Source organism: Nilaparvata lugens, chromosome X, assembly GCF_014356525.2.
Source record: "Nilaparvata lugens isolate BPH chromosome X, ASM1435652v1, whole genome shotgun sequence".
Lineage (NCBI taxonomy): Eukaryota > Metazoa > Arthropoda > Insecta > Hemiptera > Delphacidae > Nilaparvata > Nilaparvata lugens.
In genome coordinates this window covers 47284052-47308254 of record NC_052518.1, presented here as the reverse complement: position 1 = coordinate 47308254, position 24203 = coordinate 47284052, and the positions used below count along the sequence as shown (strand labels likewise).

General features: G+C 33.5%; 1 protein-coding gene and 1 long non-coding RNA gene across 3 annotated transcripts in view; one reads left to right on the top strand and one right to left on the bottom strand.

Moving 5' to 3' along the window:
* LOC111053334 (plexin-B-like) overlaps positions 1-24203 on the top strand; it is a 170810-nt gene that overhangs the window by 125334 nt on the left and 21273 nt on the right. The gene's annotated exons all lie outside the window — the stretch shown is intronic.
* Positions 1819-23299, bottom strand: LOC120354313. The gene is made up of 4 exons (XR_005572941.1): positions 23168-23299; positions 2323-2433; positions 2056-2199; positions 1819-1935 (listed from the first exon to the last, which is right to left on the bottom strand). It is a non-coding gene; the product is annotated as an uncharacterized LOC120354313 (long non-coding RNA).

Below are 24203 nucleotides of genomic sequence, written 5' to 3'. Positions count from 1 at the left end.
GTTGGAAGACCATTTAATAATTTCACTCCTTCATAACTAGGTTTTTTCTCAAAAAGAGAAAGCCTGTGAGCTTGAACACTAAGATTGCCCCTATACCTCGTATTATAATGGTGCACGTCTGAATTAGTATTAAAATTATTAATATTCTTAACTACAAACAAAATTACTCTATAAATAAAAATACAAGGAACCGTAAGAAGTGATAGTTCTCTGAATGCTTCTCGGCATGTGTGGTTGTAGCCTAATCCTGCCAGGTATCTTATTGCCTTTTTTTGTAAAATAAATATTTTATTAATGTTTTTCAATGAAGAGCTACCCCAAATTTCTATTCCATACACAATATGGGAATATATTAAAGCATAATATAATAATTTCGCTGTGTCATTTGGCACATACCTGACAATATTTCTCAATATAAATAGATTCCTACTAATTCTAGTTGCCAGACCGTCAGTGTGTGCATTCCAGGACAGATCCTTATCAACAATCAATCCCAAAAAATTTGCCTCTTTTACATTTGCAACAGTGGACTCGCCAATGCTAATCACAGGCTGGAACATTTGATGCTTAGAACCAAACATAATATATTTACTTTTTTGGGGGTTTACTGACAGAAGTGACTCATTGTAATATTGTGCTACCATATTTGTTTTTATATTAGCATCCACTTCAAGATCAGCTAAATTTTTGTTGTTAAACATCAATGTCGTATCATCGGCATAAAGTGTTATGTTTGAACCCACTGGGACTGAGGACTGCACATTGTTAGTGTACAGAACAAAGAGCAGGGGCCCCAAAATAGAGCCTTGGGGCACGCATCTTGTAGCACGCCTCTTGTATTGTATAATGCAGTTCAAATTTAATCATAGATTTGAACATATGGAGAACATGCTAAGGCTAAGTAGTAAGAGTCCCCCAGCTAGTGCTGTATTAACTGCTCAATGACAGGGGTATGAGCAATTCACTTTTAATCAGCTGACTATATATGTATTTTTACAGAAACGGTAAGATTCAAGTTAATTTTATTCAAGTAAGTTACAATACATTCTGGTTCATACACGAATCTACAATAAATTACAGTACAACAGCCAATTATGCAACAAATTTCACATATTATGAAAACTTATTAATTACAATGAAGATTGAATGCAACATTAGAATATTGATAATATAGTATTGTAATATAACTACATAAATCAGCGGTGTTTCAACAATGAATAAATGATAATTTCAATGAATAAATATACACCCCACTATATATTATATGTGTTGGGGTATAAGTAATTAGTTGCTTATTGCGTGTAATAATTACTATTTACAAACTTCATTCACTGATATGGGATTAAAGTTTTTTATAATAAAATTAGTAAAAATGTATAATACAAACAAACAAAATTATGGAATTAGTAAATAAATATTAATGTTCTATTAAGGATAATAATAAGAAAGGTTATTTTTAGAAAAATGAAAAACAGTAAAGAGTGGAATGAAGAATAAATAGTTTCAATATTTACAGTCTAACTAAATTTTCACAATTTTCCACTCCAATATCAACCAACCAGGAAAATAAACTTTTCTTGAACCTGTGTCTATTGAATTCTTCCCTAATGTAACTTGGTATTGAATTATAAATTTTTGGTCCCAAATATGTGTAGTTTCTTTGCCCAAATGTAGTGTTCATTCTTGGTACTATTGAATACGTGTTTCTCTGCCTTGTTTGATGGTTATGATCTGTGCCAGTCTTATGTGTTCGTTGTTTCTCCTCATTCGCGTGATGATAGCCTGGATGTAGAGTTGTCTTACACTCAGTTCTTTACTGTCCTTGAAAACTCATCGGCGCCACCCGACTCACTGTAGCCCATTTCTGCTATATTGATTCCATGCACTATCTACAGATGTTTGATTCAGTCTGTTGATGTTGATAGGAGTTGGGTGCTGAAAAAATCAAAAATTTTCATTAACCGGATAATTAGAAGTTTATTTAGTAGAAATATTAGTAAAAATTTAAGTTGAAATCATATCGTTAAAAAAATGTTAATATTCTTATCAGATTACCTCCTGAGGGTGTTGATTTGAGTATTATTCGATTGGCAAAAATTTATTGAGATGTCCTTGTACTAAACTTCAACTTATATTCATTCATCTTCTACTTTTTATTCTTTTCGTAGTCCTGATATCATCTTGATCCTAGAACACAATCTGAAACAGATGAAAAAATTATTATTTTCCAATATATTTGACTTTCATTATTAATAAAAGATTGATATTTCATATAACGGTTATAACTGTTAAAAGAAAGGATATTTTATTACTTCAACTTACCTTTGAGGTGTTTATTTAAGATTCAAATCAGTGAAAATTTTTCATAGATGTTTTTCTCCATTTACTTTGTTATATTCATTTTTAACGTTTTCACAGCATTCATAACAAAATCTGCAACAAGAAAAATGAGTTATTTCGAGAATACTGATATAATATTATTAAGATAAGAGTAGATTTTTTTTCATATTACCTTTGAGGGTGTTGATTTGATTTGAGCACAAAAATATGCTTATAGATAGATCATCGATTATGAAAGTTCAATGAAGAGGAGGTCAGAACCTGTCCTGTCCATTATAAGTTCTAATGAAAAAAATTGAATATGTATTTATGGCTAGTTTAAACTCGTCAATCGAGATAATTCACGTTTTCACCAAAATAATACTGAATTTGAATATTTGAGAGGTGAGAACCTCAGTTCTAGGCAGGGGGAATCACCCTGATTACATAACTGTTGAGTTCCAATCGATAGATTCCACAAAAAATTATTCATGGCCATTTTTGATACTCGGAAATCGAGATAATTCACGTTTTTTATCATAGATTTAACAGGAAAGATATATTTCAACTTTGCGAATGAATATGATTATAAGAGAAATGAATATGATTGTAATTCTCTTCTCCATCCTTATTATTAGTAAATCATATATGGACAATATTGCATTATCATCTTGAAATATTCACTCATCTTCTTTGAAGAGGAAAGAAGTTCTTTCTATCCATGTTTGTATTGCTGTTTGGCTTTGAAAGTTGCATTCTTGTTCGAATTACATAAATGAGTTGAAAGTAACCTGCTAAGAGGGAAATGGGTCGCCAAAAACATGGGGGGATGTTATCGGAGGTTCAAACGTATTCCATAACAAGACCTTTTCTAGCTGAAACTCTTCTCGGAAGGAACATTGTGCTTTTTCTCACAACAGGGCTTATTGTCTGTCCAGTCTACAATCTGGAAGGTTTCGAAGGAAAGTGTCGAATATTCATAACAATAAGAATATCCCAGGGGTGCCCACAAGAGGGGGGGCATGACGCAATTTGCGCCATCAACATTTTTGGGGCGGGGGCATGATTTTTTTTATATTTTATGTCATTTTGAATCATGGCTAAAAAATCAAGGTATATATCCTAATGTAATTAATTTTAATACTTTCTTCCACCTTTACAATGCTATATTTTGCTAAGTTTAACTCAATATAAAGCATAAAAAAAACAATTGATAATATTTTGTATGCAGGAATTTTAGTCATTTTAAGCCCATGAGTTTGAAGGTAGATCTTTGACAAAAATAAATTATAACTTCATCATCCACTATTATTCTGATTTCCTTTGCTTAATTTCAATTTTTAATGGTCCTGTGTTTGAGTTTCCTTGCTGTTGCAACCTAATTTTCTTAAAAGCACAATGATAAGTTAAATTGTAATGTACATGTTAATCTAATAATTACTTTAATTTCGAAGGCGTTTCATGATGATATTAATGTCTTTGAAATGGGAATGCATTTATAAACAACATCGCAAACTCTAGTGAATTTGACAGAAGGAAAAACTTCTCTTGTCAAAAATTTGTGAAAAAAATTAAATGAAGCCAATTTCAATCTTTCAAATTTACACCCTATTACCACACAGTGATCAAGTAATTATTGTAATGCTTCATTACTTTTTTCTGTTTTGTATAATAGTCCAGTCAAATGGTCGTTTTTCAGGAAACAGCCCGAAAGAATTTTTCGCAATGGTTCTATATGTATTTTGGGGTGCTGAGTTCTAATCTGAAATTTGCTGACACGCCAGAGGGTGGCTTCACCCCCAAAACTCCCAAAAAACCCCAAAATTTCGGACTTTTCTCAAGTTTTCCATTTAATCTTGAGAACCTTTAACTTTTCGAGAAAAGCATTCTGTAGAATATTGAAAATAATAAAATTTCCAATAAATTGAGTGGTCGCGCAGGACTCTACGATTTTTGATTCCGGAGGTAAGAGTTTTCAAAAAAGGGGTATTTTTTAAGGGGTTTCCAAAATTATGCAAACCTACCACTTCTACCCTATACAACTAGGATCTTTTTCTAGTAATGATAGAAAGCCACACATCACGTGAATTAACAATATTAATTCTGAACAGAATTCCTTAGGTACCAAATAATGTCCTACAGCCAAAATTCAAATTCTCATTATAATACCTTTTCATGGCCTTCCTAACAAAAAAGAAACATTTCGGCTTAAATCACCTTACGAGGGTTATGTTCTATGAAAATCACTCGTTAGATTTCAGTATTTCCTAGTGGGGGGCACACATAAGGATACGTCCAGGATCAAAACTTTAATCACTTATAACTTTTGACTGAATGATCACATCTCCTCGTACTACAGCTCGTCAAGGCGGTTGGAAATCATGTATCATATCACTAAAATTTGTTTAAAAAATAGGAAATTCCTCCTTTAGTGTATTTTAGCCCATATTTCAATGCATAGAAAAATGACCGATTCCTATATTCAAAACTGTGTGTCTCGGTAACTCAAAATGATACTTGTTCTTGATTTGAAGAAAAGAATCTCCTCTTTTATGAGAGGTGAATGATTTTTGTAAAAATATAATCGTGAAGTAAGATACGTTTGTTTCAAAAAATCAAGGAATTTGCTATATTTTTCTCATTTTCACAGTCTCGACAATTTTTCGATATAAACAGTAATGCAAGATCAATTTAAGGCTACTCAGTTTATAGAGCATGAAATTTTCTCTCATTTAAGACCAATCGCAAGTTTCTATCATGTATTGTACTCATTCTAGAGACTCTTTAATAACAGTAGAATCGCAAGAAAAATGAGAAAATAAAGATTATCAATCAATTGGCTGTAACTTTTGAACGGTATTGAAAACAGAAGTATAATTCACGGGAGTCAAAAGAGGAGAAAATTCATCACATACACTTGAATGTAAGTGAAATTTTCAGTCCAAATATTTGAAAACATAAAACTTCTAATTTAGATTGTTTACATACCAAATTGAATGACAAAATAACACCTTCTAATCACTTAGAACTGTAAAATAATGATTAACTTTGAATATTATGATATATAGCATCTCATGTCAACAAATCAGATTACTGTATTTTGATCGAGTCAATTAAAATTTCTAGATTTCTCGCGAGATTTATTTATTTACATACAAAAGCTCACAGAATAAATCCATGAAGAGCCTACGGTAAGCTAATTGATTACACAGCTAATCTCCCACACAGGCACACGCATCTTCTGTTATCGACAGACGATGAAATCATCATCTGTTTTTACAAGGATGAATTATCCTTTTCATGTCCTTCAGAGAGTTTTCTCAGGGATGAGACCTAGTGCAATCGAATTTTGATATGATAAACCTACTATATTCCGAATTTCGTGAAAATCGTTAGAGCCGTTTCCGAGATCCCTTGAACATAAATTACAATATAACCAGATAGCCAGATAACGAGATATAAAAATGGAAAAATATAAACAGATATACAGAAATTGCTCGCTTAGTATAATAGGATAACAACTTACAGTCCAGTCAAATGGGCATTTTTCAGGAAACAGCCCCGAAATAATTTTTTTCGATGGTTCTATAATATACATATTATGTATTTTGGGACGCTGAATTCTAATCTGAAATTTGCTGACACGCCAGAGGGCGACTTCACCCCCAAAATTTTGGACTTTTTTCATGTTTTCTATTTAATCTCGAGAACCTTGAGTTAATGGAGAAAAAGCATTCTCCATATAATATTAAAGATGATAAAATTTCCAATGAATTGAGTGGTCGCGCAGGACTACTTTTTGGATTTTTTATCTGAAGTGTTCCACAAGATACGCAACTTTGAATGTGCGAGAAATTTCCCCCATTTTCACAGTCTCGCATATGCAACGTTGCGTATCGGGGAAGAAACAGTTTTGGGCTGTGCATATTAATCCTTCCCCAATCATTTTAAAGAATTGAGTTCTGTTTATCAATGAATAAATAACGAGCAAAGCTCGGTGCCCCGATATTTGGTATTAATAGATAGAATTTACAAAATGTACTTGTTCAAAAAAGCTAAATAACTAGAAAACTATCTGTCAAAATCTCCTCTGAGGATAGATATCTTTTTTCCAAAAACCAAACCATTTAAAGATACATTTTGTTCGACTTGTGTTATTTACTCCTTTAATGTTAGAAAGTAAATACTACCAACAACACAACATCAGTGACAACCTGTTCCAATTTATGATAAATATCGGGACACCGAGCTACGCTCTGGAGTACCTACAAAAGCATATAAAAATTATTACGAAAGAAGAAATTATAATAAATATTCATAGTTCATACAGAAAGGTTCTATCTAATCACAGTGGATTGAGATTAATTCCCAGAGGAATGCAAAAAATTTCTCTCACAAAAGCATGTTAAATTTTAATCCTGATTAATTTCACTTGAACCAAATCACAGAAGACCATCTCAAACAGATAGCTTATCTGATTGGTTCTACTGGAATTAATCAGGATTAAAATTTAACCGGCTTTTGTACAACTGCCACTAAGAGTACCTGATTGAATTAGGTACAAAAGTTCAACAGCTGAGTCATAATATTTTGTCTCAGTTCCACACACATGCACTCGCTCACTCACTTCCATCATCAACAGACGACAAAATTATCAGCTGTTTTTCCAAGGATGGATAAATTCTTTTAATGTCTAATGTTCTTCAGCGAGTTTCCCCAGGGGTGAGACCTAGTGCAATCGAATTTTTATATTATAAACCTACTATGTTCTGAATTTCGTGAGAATCGTTAGATTCGTTTTCGAGATCCGGTGAAATACAAACATCTGAACATTTAAACATCAAAACATCTAAACAGAATTCGCTCGTTTAATAGTATAGGATTTAGAATACCTAAACTTGCCGACATTATATTGTATGAATAAAATCGTTCCAAATTTGTATGAATGCTAAGGTACCAAAATTGCTATGCAATATTCTTTTGCAATAAAGAATTATCAATGATATTATTAATTAACTTTTTATAAGTAACCTTAACATTTAAAAAGCAAAGCTTCCCTTACTCATTTTTTAATATCCTATTAAAATATTTGTCATGTAGTTTTTCCTGATGTAATGTAGTACTTTCTAGTCCTCCCGAACAAGAACGGGTGTACTGCTAGTCTCAAAACGATACTTTATTTTATTTTAAAAGAAATAAGAAACGATGGTATATATTTTTACAATATTATGAAAACAGAAAGAATTCCTCACAAGACCAAAGGTAAATGATGTCCTTTGGAAGATTAGAATGTAAGATGTGAATTTTATTGTCATACACTGACTAATGTTAAAAACTAAAGGGTTGGGAATTGGGGTACTTTGGGGGGGGGGGGCATTACACTTGGTTTTGGGGTGGGGCATGCGCCATTGCCCTTGGGGGGCTGGGCACCCCTCAGAATATCTACAACAATAGCTGACCCTCACACTATAGTATAGTTTCTTCGAATTCTGGGAGTACAGATGGGACTATTGTTTCCCTAGCCAGTTTGCAAACATTTTCTTCAACTGTTCCATTGAGAGGGTAGTATTTATTTGTAAGAAGAGGCAACATCAAAGTCGCAGTGATATCAATACATTGAATACTAGAAAAGTCTTCTACAATGAACCGGTGGAGATGTTTTATAAACCATTTTACCTCACACCGGATATCAATCTGTAACCGGTGGCGGCAGCTCTGCAGAGTCTGTGGATGGATGGATGTAAAAAGATCTGTCGCTGGCTTAAGCAATGCAGGTGTTCACATCGCCCTCTGCGTATCTGCCAGCCGACGTTTCCAAGAAAACTCTGCTAGCCTGCAGATGTTTTCGAATCGCTCTGGGAGCAATTTTCTCCAGGCATCCGAGCGGACGTTTCCGATAAAGATCTCTCATCAAAAACCTAAATCGCGTAAAAATGGAGAAAAAAGAATTCTAATTTCAGATTCGGATTCAGCGCCTAGAAATTAATATTTTGGCTCGCGTTTGCTTGAAAAAATGAAAAATGAGGAAACGGCAGAGATTTCAAGATCTCGCCTTCTAAACATTACCTAAAACACCTAATAGAGAAATTTGCTAAGAACAAAGCTATTTTTATCATTCTGAAGTTGGTAGGCATGCTATTGAAGTGGAGATTGTTTTCATTAATGAAATATGATCCTAGTAATGTATGATTTATTTTATTTATAGACATAATAAATCACTTATTCAACTGTATGTAATTTTCTTTTTATGAACGTTTCTCTATTATTATTATTATTATTATTATTATTATTATTATTAATGTATTATCAACATGTAATAATAATTCACGGAAAATATCATTGAATTGCTGTCTTGCAGGCTAGTCAAGTCAGCAATTACTTGTTGACTGCTGCGATCATTATGAACTACTAATACCCAATTAATTCAAACAATCGAGAAACTCACTACGTAGTACTTCAAACTACAATACAGTGGATTAATTAGGATAATTTAGAGAAATATTACTCCTGAAGTATAGATTGAGTAGGTATGAAAGATTGTATATAATTTTTCTATGATATAACAAACGATGCAAAAAAATGTTTCAATAATATATTTACTTCTAGCATATAATTGACCGAGCGAATTGAGGTCTAAGATTCAAGTCGACGGTTTGGCATTTCTCTTAATGTTTGAATGTTCAAATGTTGCGCATTTACGGCGAAACGCGGTAATAGATTTTTATGAAATTTGACAGGTATGTTCATTTTTTAATTGCGCGTCGACTTATATACAAGGTTTTTGGAAATTTTTCATTTCAAGGATAATATAAAAGGAAAAAGGAGCCTCCTTCATACGCCAATAATAGAGTAAAAATCAGACTTCAGAATTATTCATCATAAATCAGCTGACAAGTGATTACACAGATGTGTGGAGAAGCCAGTCTATTGCTGTATTTCCATAAGGTCTATAGTTTCAATCAGTATTTGTGGATGAGAATACTGCGTGAGGTCTACTGTTCACAGAACTACTAGTATTAATAAAATGATAAATGAGCAGTAACTATCAATATACTATCATCAATATTATTTGTCTGCACCTTAAGCAGACAGCTAGTCGTTCTCTGCTACTTATAGATTCTCTGTAGTTGGTATCTTCTATTTTAATTTTATCATTAATAAATCATAAAACTTCACTGAATTGGTCCTTACTAAGTCTGAAGTACCCCCTAAATTTGTCTTCATCAGCTTGGAGATCTCGCATCAAGTGATGGAACTCGCCATATTTTTTTCTTTTCTTATTTCTTGAGTGCACCCAATGAGATCAACCACTACTACTGCAAGAGTATAGCAAAAGAAGATCATCGTCACTGCTATCATCGTTGCCCCTAATGAGCCAAGGAACATTTTTTTGTATTGCTACGTATATTAAAGTATTATCGAGTATTATCTATATATATAAAAGCGAAATGGCACTCACTGACTGACTGACTCACTCACTCACTCACTCACTCGCAGAACTAAAAATCTACCGGACCAAAAACCTTCAAATTTGGTAGGTATGTTTAGTTGGCCCTTTAGAGGCGCACTAAGAAATCTTTTGGCGATATTTTAACTCTAAGGGTGGTTTTTAAGGGTTTAAAGTTCGTCTTTTAGCATGTATATTCTTCTTATTCCAATATCTTATAATTATAATCACAATGTCCATACCATATGTTAATATAGAACTATAATCTAGAGAGAGTACCTCTTCGAAACAGTTGTTCTGGTAACTAAATTAAAAATTTTGTCAAGTAGGCATTAAGTTGAGTTGACTTTGTTAGGTTGGCACCAAGTTGAAGATTATTATTATTATTATTATTATTAATCAGTCATCCATTGACCGCCCATGGAGGGGGCATGCGGATTCGTCAAAATTTAAGTCCATTATCTAACTAGTCATATTTTAATATTTTTCTAACTTAACTTCCCAAACACTCATAATGAGCAATAAATTCCTCCCTTGAGTATGGAGATATATCTAGTAACTCCCTCTTCAATTGAGCTCTAAACTCCCTACCTGTGATTGCCTTCAGTCGTCGTGGTAATACTAGCAGGAACCCGTGCTTCGCAAGGATCTATTTTCAAACTTGATAATCTGAAAACTTGACGTAATGAAATTTTGAAGAATTTAAAATAGGCCTATTTTAACCATCCTTGGTTAATTGAGAATCTAGCCTACATGCAAAATTTCAAGTTAATCAGTCCAGTAGTTCAGACGTGATGATGCGTCAAACATAATTTTCATATCCCGTACGTGTATAATGATGACCTTGATGTGATGTGAATGAAAGTCATACATAATTTCGCTCCTGGGTTTTGGAAGATTTTGTGTTATAAATAGTCAAGGATAAGTACAAATTTTGTATTAATTTCATTATTAATTGTTTCTTGATCACGTTTTATCATTTTGTTTTAGATTTTAATTCTTAATTCTATTTTATAAGCCAAACATCGTTTAGAGGTTATTTTGAGGTTAGGTTTTCGAGATTTAAAAATAAACATAGATAGTTTACTTGACTAAAATTATAACCAAATTAAAATCCTATCATTTATAAATCAATTATTATTATTGCAAGTAATATAATTTCTTAGATAGGAAGATGAGCTCAAGTAAAACACCGAAGGTTAATAATAGAAATGTAAACATAGCGAGAGTACTTACGCGTTCCCAAAACCAAAATTCAAAAACGCCAAAACCAAAAACCCCAGTTCTTCAAACTACTTTAGCCGAAAAAGTTGCTCAACTACAAAGTAGCCACACTAATTTAAAAAACCAATTAGAAGTAACTTTAAAAACGTCTGAGGAAGAAAGGTTAGGGATGGTAGAAGAAATTAAATCTTTGGAACTGATTATAAAATTACGAGATGAAGACCATAAAAAAGAAATACTAAATCTAAAAAATCAATGTAGTCTAATGTCGGAGGAAATAAAGAAACTAAAATCTAAATTTGATAATACTAAATGTATGATAGAACCTCCGTCCAAATGCAAAAAAATAGAATCTAACCTAAATGATGGGAAATGCTCTGAAAATGGTCGAAATAAAACATACAGTGAGGTTTTGAAGACAGCAACCAAAAATATAGCTGAGGGAAATAAAGATAGGAAAGGGAGAGTTCTGCTACTGACGTCCAGTCATGGACGTGATTGCAGTGATCTCCTTGATAAAAGATTAAAAAATAAATTTGATGTCCAATGTTTTTTCAAGTCAAGTGCATCAATTAATGCAGTTGTAGAGTCAGCTAGGGAACAAACTAAAGATTTTGATGAAAATGACTATCTAATTGTACTGGGTGGCTCAAATAATATAAATGAACCTAACTTGAATCATCTTCCTCAAGTAACAGAAAAAATCAAGGAAATTGTGCCACTCAGCAAAAAAACAAACTTAATAATAAGTACTATTCCTAATAGGTTTGATAGGCCAGAATTAAATGAAGCAATCAACTCGACAAACAAATCAATCCATAATACAATCAACAGCCTAAAAAATAAGAATTCTAAACAACTGGGGATTTGTTTTCTAAATGAAAGGCTGAAAAGACATAACTTCACTAATCATGGGTTGCATCTAAATCGATCTGGCAAAGTAATCTTTTGTAATAGATTGGCAGAGCTGATTGAAAGCCGTTTGCAATCCTCTGGTTTAAAAACAGTCAAAAAAACAAATAACGATTTTTTAGTAAATTGGCTCAAAACAGGGAAAGGGAAATAGCTACAAATGCTAGAGATAGAGTAGCACAAGATGGTAAGGTTTTTAGTATTTATCATCAAAATATTCAGTATCTTCGCAACAAAATTGACAGATTAGAAGTATTTCTTAAACAGGAGGATCCTGACATTGTTATTTTCACAGAGCATGGCTTAAAAATAAAGGAAATAAATCAAGTTAGGATTCCAGGCTATTCACTGAGATCAGAATTTTGTAGAATAGCTCATAGAAGTGGTGGTGTATGTATATTCACTAGCAATGCTAAACATACCCAAACTTATGAACTGGATTTTGTTAAGAGATTTTCTGTTGAGATGGATTTAGAGGTGACGGGACTAAGGTTAAAAATTGATGATCGATTTGAGGTAGCAGTGTTAGGTATCTATAGGTCACCAAATGGAGACTGGCAAAAATTTTGTGAGCTGCTCCATACACTTTTGGAAATTACAACCGCTCGTTTCACAAATGTTATAGTAGTAGGAGATTTCAATACCGATTTTGCCAGGCAGGATAAAATGACAGAGGACATTAGAGATATTATTAATATGAATAATTTAGAAATTAAGGTCCACGAATATACAAGAGTAACTCGAACTTCACAGACAATTATTGATAATATCCTCACAAATATAGAAGGTTGTAATGTTAGGTTAGGTAGCTCAGATCTGTCAGATCATAACTATCAAATTTTAGATGTTAAGCTGCAGGGCCAGAATCCCAGCAGAAAAAAAACTTTTGTGAAAGAAATTCAGCAATATGAGCTAGGAAATATAAATTGTTTGAAGCAGGAACTGCTTCAAGAAAATTGGAGTAGTGTTTATAACAGTAGTAACCTAAACTACAAATATAAGCAATTCATTGATACTCTAAGATTTCACATTAGTGTATGTTGTCCAATAAAAAAAGTCAAAGTAAAAAGTAAATTAAACAAAGTAGATGAATGGATAACTGAAGATATTCTTACTCAAAGAAATATTGTTAGGGAAGCTTATGAGGAATTTAAATTAGTGAGGGATGTTCCGAGTGAAGTCAAATACAAATGTCTAAAGAAAAACTATGCAAAAGAAGTGAGGAAAGCTAAGTGTAAGAAAACAGCTGAAATATTAACAACTAGTACCAATTTTAACTCTGCTGTTTGGGAGGTAATTAATAGAAATAGGAGAGCAGCTCAAAAAGATACAGTTACTAATGTCCCTAGGATAATCGATGAACATGGAATTTATATGGATGATAGTATAGACATTTGTAACTTTTTCAATAAGTATTATCAACAGGTTGCATATAATCTCCAAAAGTCACTGAACACTAATACTTATAATACAACTACATTAAATGCTGAGCCAATTGGAAAGGTATTTAAATTTCATCCATTATCAAGAGATGAGTTGTCAAGAATAATAAAAAATTTGAATAACAAAAAAACAGTAGGATTGGATGGGGTCTCAAGCAAAATTTTAAAAGAATGTGAAAATGAATTACTGGACCCTTTATTGCATCTCCTTAATACTTCACTAGAGCAGGGTATTTTCCCTGATGATCTGAAACAAGGAAAAATTTTGCCAATTTTCAAGAGCGGTGATTCTGAAAGAGTTGAAAATTATAGACCCATTAGTATTCTAAATGTAATAAGTAAAATTTTTGAAAGAGTAGTTTTAAATAGGCTATTGATGCACCTGGAAGAAATTAACTTCATATGTGATGAACAGCATGGGTTCCAGAAAGGGAAATCTACTAAGACTGCAATAGTATCCCTTGTTGAAAGACTAATAGATATAATAGATTCAGGTGAGAAGGCAGCCGCAATATTTCTTGATTTATCCAAAGCTTTTGATTGTGTGAACCATAGAATATTATTGGAAATACTAAAAACTGTAGGTGTGAATGGTATAGAACTAAAATGGTTTGAATCATATCTCATAGGTAGAAACCAGTGTGTTGAGCTTACCAAGGTGGATGGGAATGAAATAGTAAAAATTAAATCTCAAAAACTGGAGGTCCAGGCTGGAGTACCTCAAGGCTCAATTCTGGGTCCCTTACTGTTTCTGTTGTATGTGAACCAATTACCAAAAGAGTTAAAAGATCACAGAGCTCTGTTGTTTGCTGATGACACATCGCTTATCTTTAACAATTATTTATTAGATAGTCTAGAAATAAATGCTTTTACTGGAGTACAGTCAATTGTCCAATTCTTGAAACAAAGGCAATTAACAATAAATAGTAAGAAATGTCAATTCCTACAATTCAAAAGTAAATATAATTCAGTAGAGGATAGAGAAATAAATGTGTTTGTAGAGGAAAATGAATTAGACCAAGAAGAGAAAGTAGCATTCTTGGGAATTTTATTGGACAGGAAATTAACATGGCATCCTTACATTGAGAGGATATGTAATAAGATATCATCTGGAGTATTTGTCCTGCGGCAGCTTGCTAGGCTGAATGATAAAAAACTACTGTTAACTGCTTACCATGGACTTATACTATCTCATATTAGGTATGCTATTTTAGTATGGGGTAATTCATCTCAACAAAATATGGACAGGGTGTTTAAGATTCAAAAGAAGGCACTCAGATGTATAGAGAAAGTGAATAGGTTAGACTCTTGTAGGCCTTTATTTAAAAAGCTTGGTCTATTAACTGTGCCATCTTTGTATGTATATGAAGTTGCATGAATGCATGTGAAAACGAGTGGTGTGATCCAGAATTCAGATGTTCATGAGCATAATACGCGAAACAGAGCAGATTATCATATAATGGGACACAATAGTAGGTTATTTGAACAAAAACCAGATTATATTGGTAGGAAATTTTATAACAAGCTACCTCAAATCTTGAAAAGTAATGATGATTTGAAGATTTTCAAAAAACAAATTAAAAAATATTTAGTTGATAGAGCTTTTTATAGTGTACAAGAATTCCTTTCAAACCTAAACTAGGTTGAACTACTTAGTGTTAGAATTATTATGTAATAACATGACTTGTCTTATACTCCATGACTGGAGTCTTTAGGACGTAATCTTAAAAAAAAAAAAAAAAAAAAAAATAAGCCAACTCTTCATTTTATTATAGATATGGTTAACGACTGCAAGAGATATGAGTGTGGAACAGAATAGTTATGAAACTATGATAGCGTCAGAAGTGTCTCAAAAACAATAGTAGGTACTACATGAACTTTTTGAAAGTGATTTGAAAAAGAATGTTAAAACAACAGAACTAAAAGCTGTCAACCTTATCATTCTACCTCCATTTAGAGATGCTTTTGTTTGAGCCAAATGAAATCTTCTATATATATATATATATATATATATATATATATATATATATAAATGAATGTCTGTTTGTGTGTTTGTTCCCTATGACTTGAAAAATATTTGGCATAACGGCATGAAACTTTGGGAATATGTTGTGTGAATATTGGGGAATGGTGGGGATATTGGGGACGAACAGAAATTTTAATAGGGCGGCTAATAATGATTATTTATTAATCCATTTTTTACAGACCTATGTTTTCGAAATTGTTGGCCTACGGGCTACCAAAGAACGGAAAGATGATCATGATTCAAGATCATATTGAGATAATATGATTTAGCATCTAAAGTTACCAGTTGTAATAAACACGCCATCCTATGATAAATTGTGTAGGCTACTGGTATTACAACGGTAGTTTGGAGTTGAAGTGTAGTTGATTGGTACCATCTGTAGATAATGGTTCCTTAGAAGACCTATACAAATAATCACTCCCCTATCATTGAGTAACCGGAAAATGTTAGAAAAAAATTATTCACCTGATGGAAGAGAGTTGTTCATATTGCATTCATTAATGTCAGAATAGTTTCCATTTTTTTTTAATTTAGCTTAGCTTATATTCATCCTAAAATGGAATATGGAAAGAATATGTAATTCTGTGTGATTCATCGTACATCGCATATTTCCTGGACCATCTATTGACAATCAACACTATGAAAACATTGAATTCATCTTTGAAACACTCTTTTATCCTATCTATTTTTTTTAATTCAACACTTTACTGTTAGATATAACTACCAATTGATTGAGAAGAATATGTTTCGGGAATAATGAATGCTGCATGACCAAGCACATAGGAAGTCCGTATTCAGATGTAAATGAAAATATTGATTGTCAGATAAATTTCATGATTCACCAAATAAAGTAAAGTGTGACATGAGATACATTGACTTTTTGGCGGTGCGAAGTTCGCCAGGTAAGCTAGTTGTAAATAAAGCTTTATTATCAATAGTCAACGCTGAAAAAAGACAGGCTCAATCACCAGGAATACTATAACTATAAATTCTATGAAGAACCAGTAAGCCAATAATTTTAAGTAGTTCAATCACTTCCATTATGTACACTGGATACATTATGGACAATCAATACGTATTAAATTTATTAGCTACAAAATGAAAAACTTTGATTGAAGTGACCCAGACTACTACAATGTGAATAACCATTTAGATCAAATATAAGAAACTACTCACATCTCTCATCAACTCGTACTTTTTGTTCACAAAATAACACAAAAATATAAGTTATATTGAATGAACTCATGGCTAGTAGTACTCAAGTTGGTATTTTTTTGGCCGTGCTACAAATAAATGTAGGTTTATGTTTGACATCTTGTTTTTGTAATCTTGTTGTCTATTAAGAAATTTTTAAATGTTTTTTTGTTTGCAATAAAATTTAAATTTGAAAAAGAATTATCAACAAACTCCTAACCAAAGAAAATCTCTGTGCTTAGTTCTAATCGGAATGTATGAGACTCCATTTACAGCTGATAGAAGGCCAAGCATAAGCATACAACAATGGAACAAACACGTGGCAATAAGCTCGCGCTTTTGATCCACAGAAAATTAAATTCGATCAGCTGATTGATAAAATTATTTTAAGCTTTCCAATGATTACAACATATGTTAGAATATCATGTGTCAATTATATCAGTTCCATATGGCATTCACCTTATCATGTTCATAACCTTACTAAATAGGATCCTTTTTCATCCTTTGAAACCCTTAGAGGCAAAATATCTCGAAATCCGTTCTTAGTGTGCCTCTAGCATGTTTGAAGAATATTTGTGCAGAGTTTTAAGTCTGTCGGCCAATTAGTTGGAGCTGTAGTGTGATTTTACGTGAAAATTTTCAAAAAATTCCCTCTCCTGGATCCCTCTCTGCTCCTGGTCGGATTTTTTCTGCATAGATCTGATTTTTTTTCGTAGCTGAACAAAAAAGTTCCTCATGACTTTGCTGTGCGATGAGCGGTTAAAAAGTACACAATTTTTTGGGGGCTCCAGCTCCCTCAGGGGGGCAAATTTCTGAAAATCCTCTCTTAGTGGATGTTTTGAGGCTATCATAAACAATTGTGCAAAATTTCAAGTTTGTAGGCTCAGTAGTTTGGGCTGTGGTGTGATTTCAGTCTGTCGGGGGTTAGCCTTTTATAGATATAGATATAATCTTATAGCCTATCAGAGCTTTTTACACCTCGCTCATATAGAACCGTATAATGGGCATCATCCCTTCAGTTTCGCCCGTATCTTGTTTCATAATTATAGAATAATGCTCCCGTATTGAATGAGCTCTCATATTTTTTTATGAAACATATAGTTTCAAGGATGTATAGGCTAGGCAATGGTAGGATTTTAAATTCCTTAAAAAGTGGCCGACAACTATTCCTTATTAATTTTGCTCTCCTGCTATTACTCTTATCGCCCATTTCTGAAGTCTGAATATCTCGACAATACCACTCGAATTGCCCCAGAAAACAACCCCATACGACAAGAGGGAATGGAATATTGCAAAATATACCTCTCGGAGAGTTTCTCTTTTAAGGAGTGATTTTAAATTTCTAATAGCAAAAATTGCCGAATTCAGTCTTCCTTTCAAGTATGTCAAGTGAGGCTTCCAGGAGAGCTCGGAATCTATTATTATTCCGAGTACTTTAATGTCTTTAACGGACTCTATAGCGCAGTTTTTAATCCTTAAATCAAATTCTCTCGTCGTCCTGAATGGAATCTGTTTATTTCTATTAAAATTTAAGTACAACATATTGGCAGCTAGCCATTTATCGAGTTTATGAACGGTCTCTTGACATTGTGCTTCCATTTTGGATTGACTATCATTCTTCAGTAAGATGCTGACATCATCTGCATATAGAACACAGTGAGCTGGCTCGAGATAAGAAGGTAAATCATTTATGTATAAGATAAAAGCAAGGGTCCCAGAACAGATCCTTGGGGGACTCCGCTTCTTGTTTTTAACCATTTAGAGCTATAAACACATGGGTGAAACTCTATTACAATATTCTGAAATCGATTCTCAAAGTAAGACTCAAACCACTTAAGCACCGGACCCTCTAGACCATAAAACTTCAACTTTTCCATTCTGTATTAACCAAGTCGAATGCCTTTGATAGATCAGCTATAAAACCGCTTACCTTTGATCTATTGTCCACCGAAATCAATATCTCGTCCATTAGAGAGAATAATGCGTCATTAACAGAAAAACCTGGCCTGAATCCGAATTGCTTGGAAGAGGGCAAACCTATTTCGTTTAAGTACTTTATCAATCGTTCTAAGACAGCATATTCAAAAACATTAAGAAACACTGGAGGATTGGCAACAGGACGGCGGTTTTCCGGAAGGGTGCTATCACCTTTTTTATAAATTGGTACGATCTTTGACAGTTTCATCTTAGACGGCACATAACCTACCTGCATTGACTTATTGAAAATAAATGTTAGTGGCTCTAATATTGGCAAGGCTGACTGTTTTAGTAAGTGGTTTGAGATGTTATAGCAATCATAAGATTTTTTGTTCTTCAGCGATTTTATTATTCCCCTAAGTTCTTTCATACTCAATGAATTGAAGTATTTTAGTCTTATTCTACTATTTTGGTGAGAGTCATCCAAGAAATTGAGAAAGTTGTGCATATTGTTCTGTTGTATAAGCTCCTTCTGAATATCTAGTGGCGTATTTACAAAATAATTATTCAATAAATCAGCGTCCTCGTTACCTGTTTCGACTATTCCAGTATCAGTGGCTATATTGGTTTCTGATGTTAGGTCTTTGCTCGTGGATAACTCATTTCTAACCAATGTCCAAGTGGCTTTTGTCTGATTATCAGCTCTTTGAATGAAGATACTGGCGGCTTTTTGTTTGGCTGCTATTAAAACCTTTCTATATAAACTCTTGTATATTTTGTAATAGGATGCGAAGCTAAAATATCGAATACCATTTCTTATAATAATGTGGATCTGTGAATCTCTCATATTTGACTTTTTTAGAAGAGAATTCAATACTTTTAACCTATCTCTGGAGACTTTTATGCCCGGCGTTATCCAAGATAACTGCCGCTTTCGTATCGCTTTTGCTGTTTTTTCCGGAACGTACCTGTTGCAGTGATTCATGTATATAGATAAAAAATTGTTGAACATATCCTCAACGTTGTTACAATTATAAACGGCGTGCCAATTTTCATTTGCCAGACCACAATTCAAGTCTTCAATACTAGTTCCGTTAATGACTCGCATGGTTTTTTTCCTCTCTCCTTTTTTCTCGTAATTACCATTAGATATTTTATCAGGTTTATAATTTGGACTGTTAGTAAGAAACTTAATACTGCTTCCCTCATGGTCAGAAAATGAACAGGGAATTATTTCGCCATTACATAAAAAAAGGCATATAATTTGTAATTATATAATCTATTTCCGAAGCAGTATTTGTAGTTATTCGTGTAGGACCACTCGTTATTTTATTCAGGTTGAATGTCGAGATAAGGTTTTTAAAAATATTACTATTCTTATCATCTTTGTTGATAATCTATATTGAAATCTCCGCAAAGGCACACCAGTTTTCGCTTTTCTTTTGTAACCCTTGAAAGTACAGTCCGAAGCAATGCAATAAAAATGTCGCAATTTGAATTTGGAGCTCTGTAAACACATAGGACTATTATTTTTCGACATTGCTTTCAGTTTTATTTCTACTGCCGAGGTTTCAAATACACTCTCCAATGCCAAAGATGCTAAATCATTTCTAACATTACAACAACCATCAATAAATTGATTCCTCTCGCATAAATATACATGATCCACCTCGGATTTTGACTATTCTGCTGTATTGAGCTTTTAATGTGTAACCAGGCAATGACATCATTTTCAGTTCGCTATCTCGTAACCAGTGTCCGTCAGACATAATACATCAATATTATTAGATTTTCCGCATGATAACATAGCTTCCAGTTCCAGTTTTGCGTTTGAAAGGCCCTGACAGTTTATATGGAAAATTTCGCATTTTATAAAAAATGTCCTCTACTGTTATCATCACCCAGACTCGAAATGTTATTTGCTCCTTCTGTATCTAATCTAGCCATTTGTGCACCACCGTGAGATTTTCCAAGTGTTACAACTGTATCACTAGTGTGTCCACCAACACCAAGCAGATGATTTCATATGTATTTTCGGATTCTTGTCTTTCCCTTACTCTTATTTAAATGAAGGCCGTGACGAGTGTAATCCCCTATTTCAAAGTGGCCAAGGTCAAGTAGGTCTAAATCATCACTACTGGAAATCTGATCTGATAGCCATGATTTCAGCTTGTTGACGTTCACATTCATAAGGGGCTTATCATATCTGTACAGAATCGTTGATATAGTTACATTTGTGCGCTTCGAAATGTCCATAATTGGTTGCAAATTTAATTCAGTTGGCTGTTTAGTATTATTTACTACATTGTTAGCTCCAGCCAGTACAATTACCCTGTCATTTAAATCTAAGTCGTTTGTAAATTCAGCAATATCATGTGTGACCTTGCTGAAGTTAGCACCCGGTCTTGCCACTACAGTTACTTCGAAACCATCGTCACAGAGATCGTTATTTAAATCCCAACCTAGGTCTCTACCATGACTATCAGCCATTACCAACACTCTTTTATTTTTTTCGACTTTCGTAGTTTTACGTTTCTAGGTATGTCCCCCACCTTTTTAATAAAATTCTTCTTTGTAGTTTTGGTTTGATTATTACCTATCTCATTCTGTGCTATATTGTAGTCACTTTCCGTAAATTGTGAAAGAGTTTTCCGTAACAGTTACATTAGTGTGTGATGCCCCGCAATTAGAAACGGTGTCGCCCGGAGAATAGAAACACTTGAGATCTTGTATTTCTATTTCCAGGGTTTTTTCCCCCTTTCAGACAATTATTTTCAGCCTCCAACACTTCGATGCTAATTCTCATCTGATCTATAGTGGATTTACTCTCCATCAACCTTTTATCTATGTCGATGGAGTGATCCACAACATCACTCCATTGTTGCTTCAGTGTGGCCATATTCTCGATTAATTTACTATTCTCACTTCTCAGCAATTCAATAACTTCATCGCGCTCGTCGATTGAAAATCTAAAATCAGAATTAGATGGTAATTTCGAAAATTCCGGTGTGCTACATGAGTTTGTATTGTTAAATATTTTAAGGATAGCAGATAAGATATCAGCTGTATTATTAAGATAATTATTTATGGATCTCTCAAGTACTGCATCATTGTCAGGAGATTTGCTAGTTGAATCGTTTAGAGATAATGAACTATCTTCCATAGCGCTGCGTGAGGTGTTAGGTGGATGATTATGCTTGCAGGTTGGAGTGGACTCAAGAGAATATGCTTGGTCAGTTTTTATTGAAATTTTGCATTCCTTTTTTAAACATCGCCAAATTATGTAACCCTGGGATGAAGTTCTATCTTTCCTAAATTTATATCCATTGAGAATCACCGCAGGATTACCCTTACTAGTTATGGCCTCTTGCAACTTCATCGCGGAGTAACTCCCTAAAATATCTACTAATAATATCAATTTAATTATTATTATCACTAATTTGAATGCTATTGTTTTGAGCTACTTTTATTTAGTTATGTAGAAAGCAGTTAATTTAGAATGAAATCGGAAAATAATTTGATTTATCTATTTTTAGCCTATCAAAAATTATAATTTTATAGAAAAAACCTGAAGAATTGACGTGAAAAATTGGGTTTACGTTCGTTCGATCAATTTGAACCTTAAAAACAAAAATGTTCAGAAAAGTTTTTAGGTTTTGTGGAAGAAGAAGAAAAGAGGATTTTGTGAAGAGAAGGTGGCAAGGAATATAAGGAATAATAAAATACAAGGATAATCTACAGACCGGGAGAGGTTGAATTAGTCGCTCAAAAACAGATAGACACAACTAAAAAACCCGAAAATGTTCAAAATCTACGGCATATAACAATTCAATGAAAAATTAGAAAATCTATTCAAGTTCCTAGAGAGAGTGGCTTGTGTTGAATTCGCGTGTGCCCCGTCCCACCCCGGGCCAAAGGCGAATGTCACAGGGTGCAGTGTTTACAGATATTACACGGCAACCTGCTCATTCAACAATCCACTATACAGTATACAGTCAAAATTATACGAACTGAAGTTGCAGCTTTTAGCTGATCAGACAGATATCTGTAGATAGTTAAGAAAACCAAAGCAGGAAAGTGGAAGAAGGAAGTCAGGGGTTCAGGATTGACAAGCAAAAAGCAACTATAAGCTCTATTATGAACTATTTATTATTATTCAATTCGTTTCGAATTATTATAGTCTTTGTTACAGATATTATAGAAAAACAATATTATGAAGCTCAACTTATCAAAAGGGAAAATTATGGAAATGTTGTTTAACCACAGTTATTACTAATTTTGTTTTTTTTTATAACAGGAATGTTTAGAAGAGTAAAATTATTTAGCAAAAGACAAATTTATGGAATGCACAGTGTTCTAGAAATAATTTGACGTTACGGTACTTAATTTATGATTAGAGAATTGAAATGCTGTAAGAAAAAAAGGATTCGAAAATTGATGCTCAATTGAAGAGAAACTGTTATCTTTAGTGTTCACACCAATATCAATCGGAACCAACGATTCTTATCAAGACGATAAAGGCACATCCGAAAAACAAAACCAGTGATAAAGTAATATTATACTGAAAGGTAAATTTAAAAACTCCCTATCGGTCAACCTGTCTTCGAAAATCCCGTCACTCACTCAAGAATCTAACCTCCAACTCCAATTAAGCTACTCCAGAAGGACATACAATAGAATACTTACAGTTTCCAGGATCAAAATATGCAAGTACACAACCAAGTAACACCTGAATAAAAACACCACTACTCTTTTGGAGACATAAAGATTACATTTTATCGAAAGTAAACACCATTTATTGTAGCACAATTTCACTACCAGCTTCTCACTGCAGGCAGGTCTGCCAACTCCAACTGATTGAAATGACCTCCTAAATACCAATTCATCCAGTACCTCCTAAATACCTATTTAGGAGGTCCTGATTTATCGCGGAAAATTGATTGGGTACTGCTACTTCAATCAGTGCTATTCCTGGGAATATTACATTACTAGCCGACAGGCTCGCTTCACTCGCCATATCCGTTTAGCCAATATCCGTTTAGTCTGGACCCCCGACTGGATCGTCCTAACATATGATAAAAATATGACATAACATTTCAAATTTGGTAGGTATGCTCCACAGAGTTCCATGATGATTTTGTAATTAAAAATTCGCAATTGCATTTCTTTTGTTATTCCAAATTCTCCAATAACTCTTCTGTTAATTATTTATTAACATATAATTATATGAAAGATTTTGAATATTGACATTAATAACTAGAGCTTACACATAATAATTGTCATAAACCATGGGTTTTGACAGCTCCTCAAGCACATCAAAATTCAAATTTATTTTCCTTTTTAATTTTCAATGATAAAATCAGGATCACTAGAAAGCCAAATTGCGCTGACTGAATGAAAAATCGCAGAGCTTCAGAGTGGTGGAACTTTCCAGTCTCCCCACAGGCCGGAATTTTTATATTAGATTTTCCCACTTTTTCCACTCTTTCGAGTTAGTCTCTTTTGTGGCGCTCCTCCGAACACCCAAAAGACTCTGACTGGCCAGGACCTGGACCTTCCTCTAGACCTCACCTTCCAGCCAAAGCTGACGAGATGGTCATCATAAGGGGCTTATCATATCTGTACAGAATCGTTGATATAGTTACATTTGTGCGCTTCGAAATGTCCATAATTGGTTGCAAATTTAATTCAGTTGGCTGTTTAGTATTATTTACTACATTGT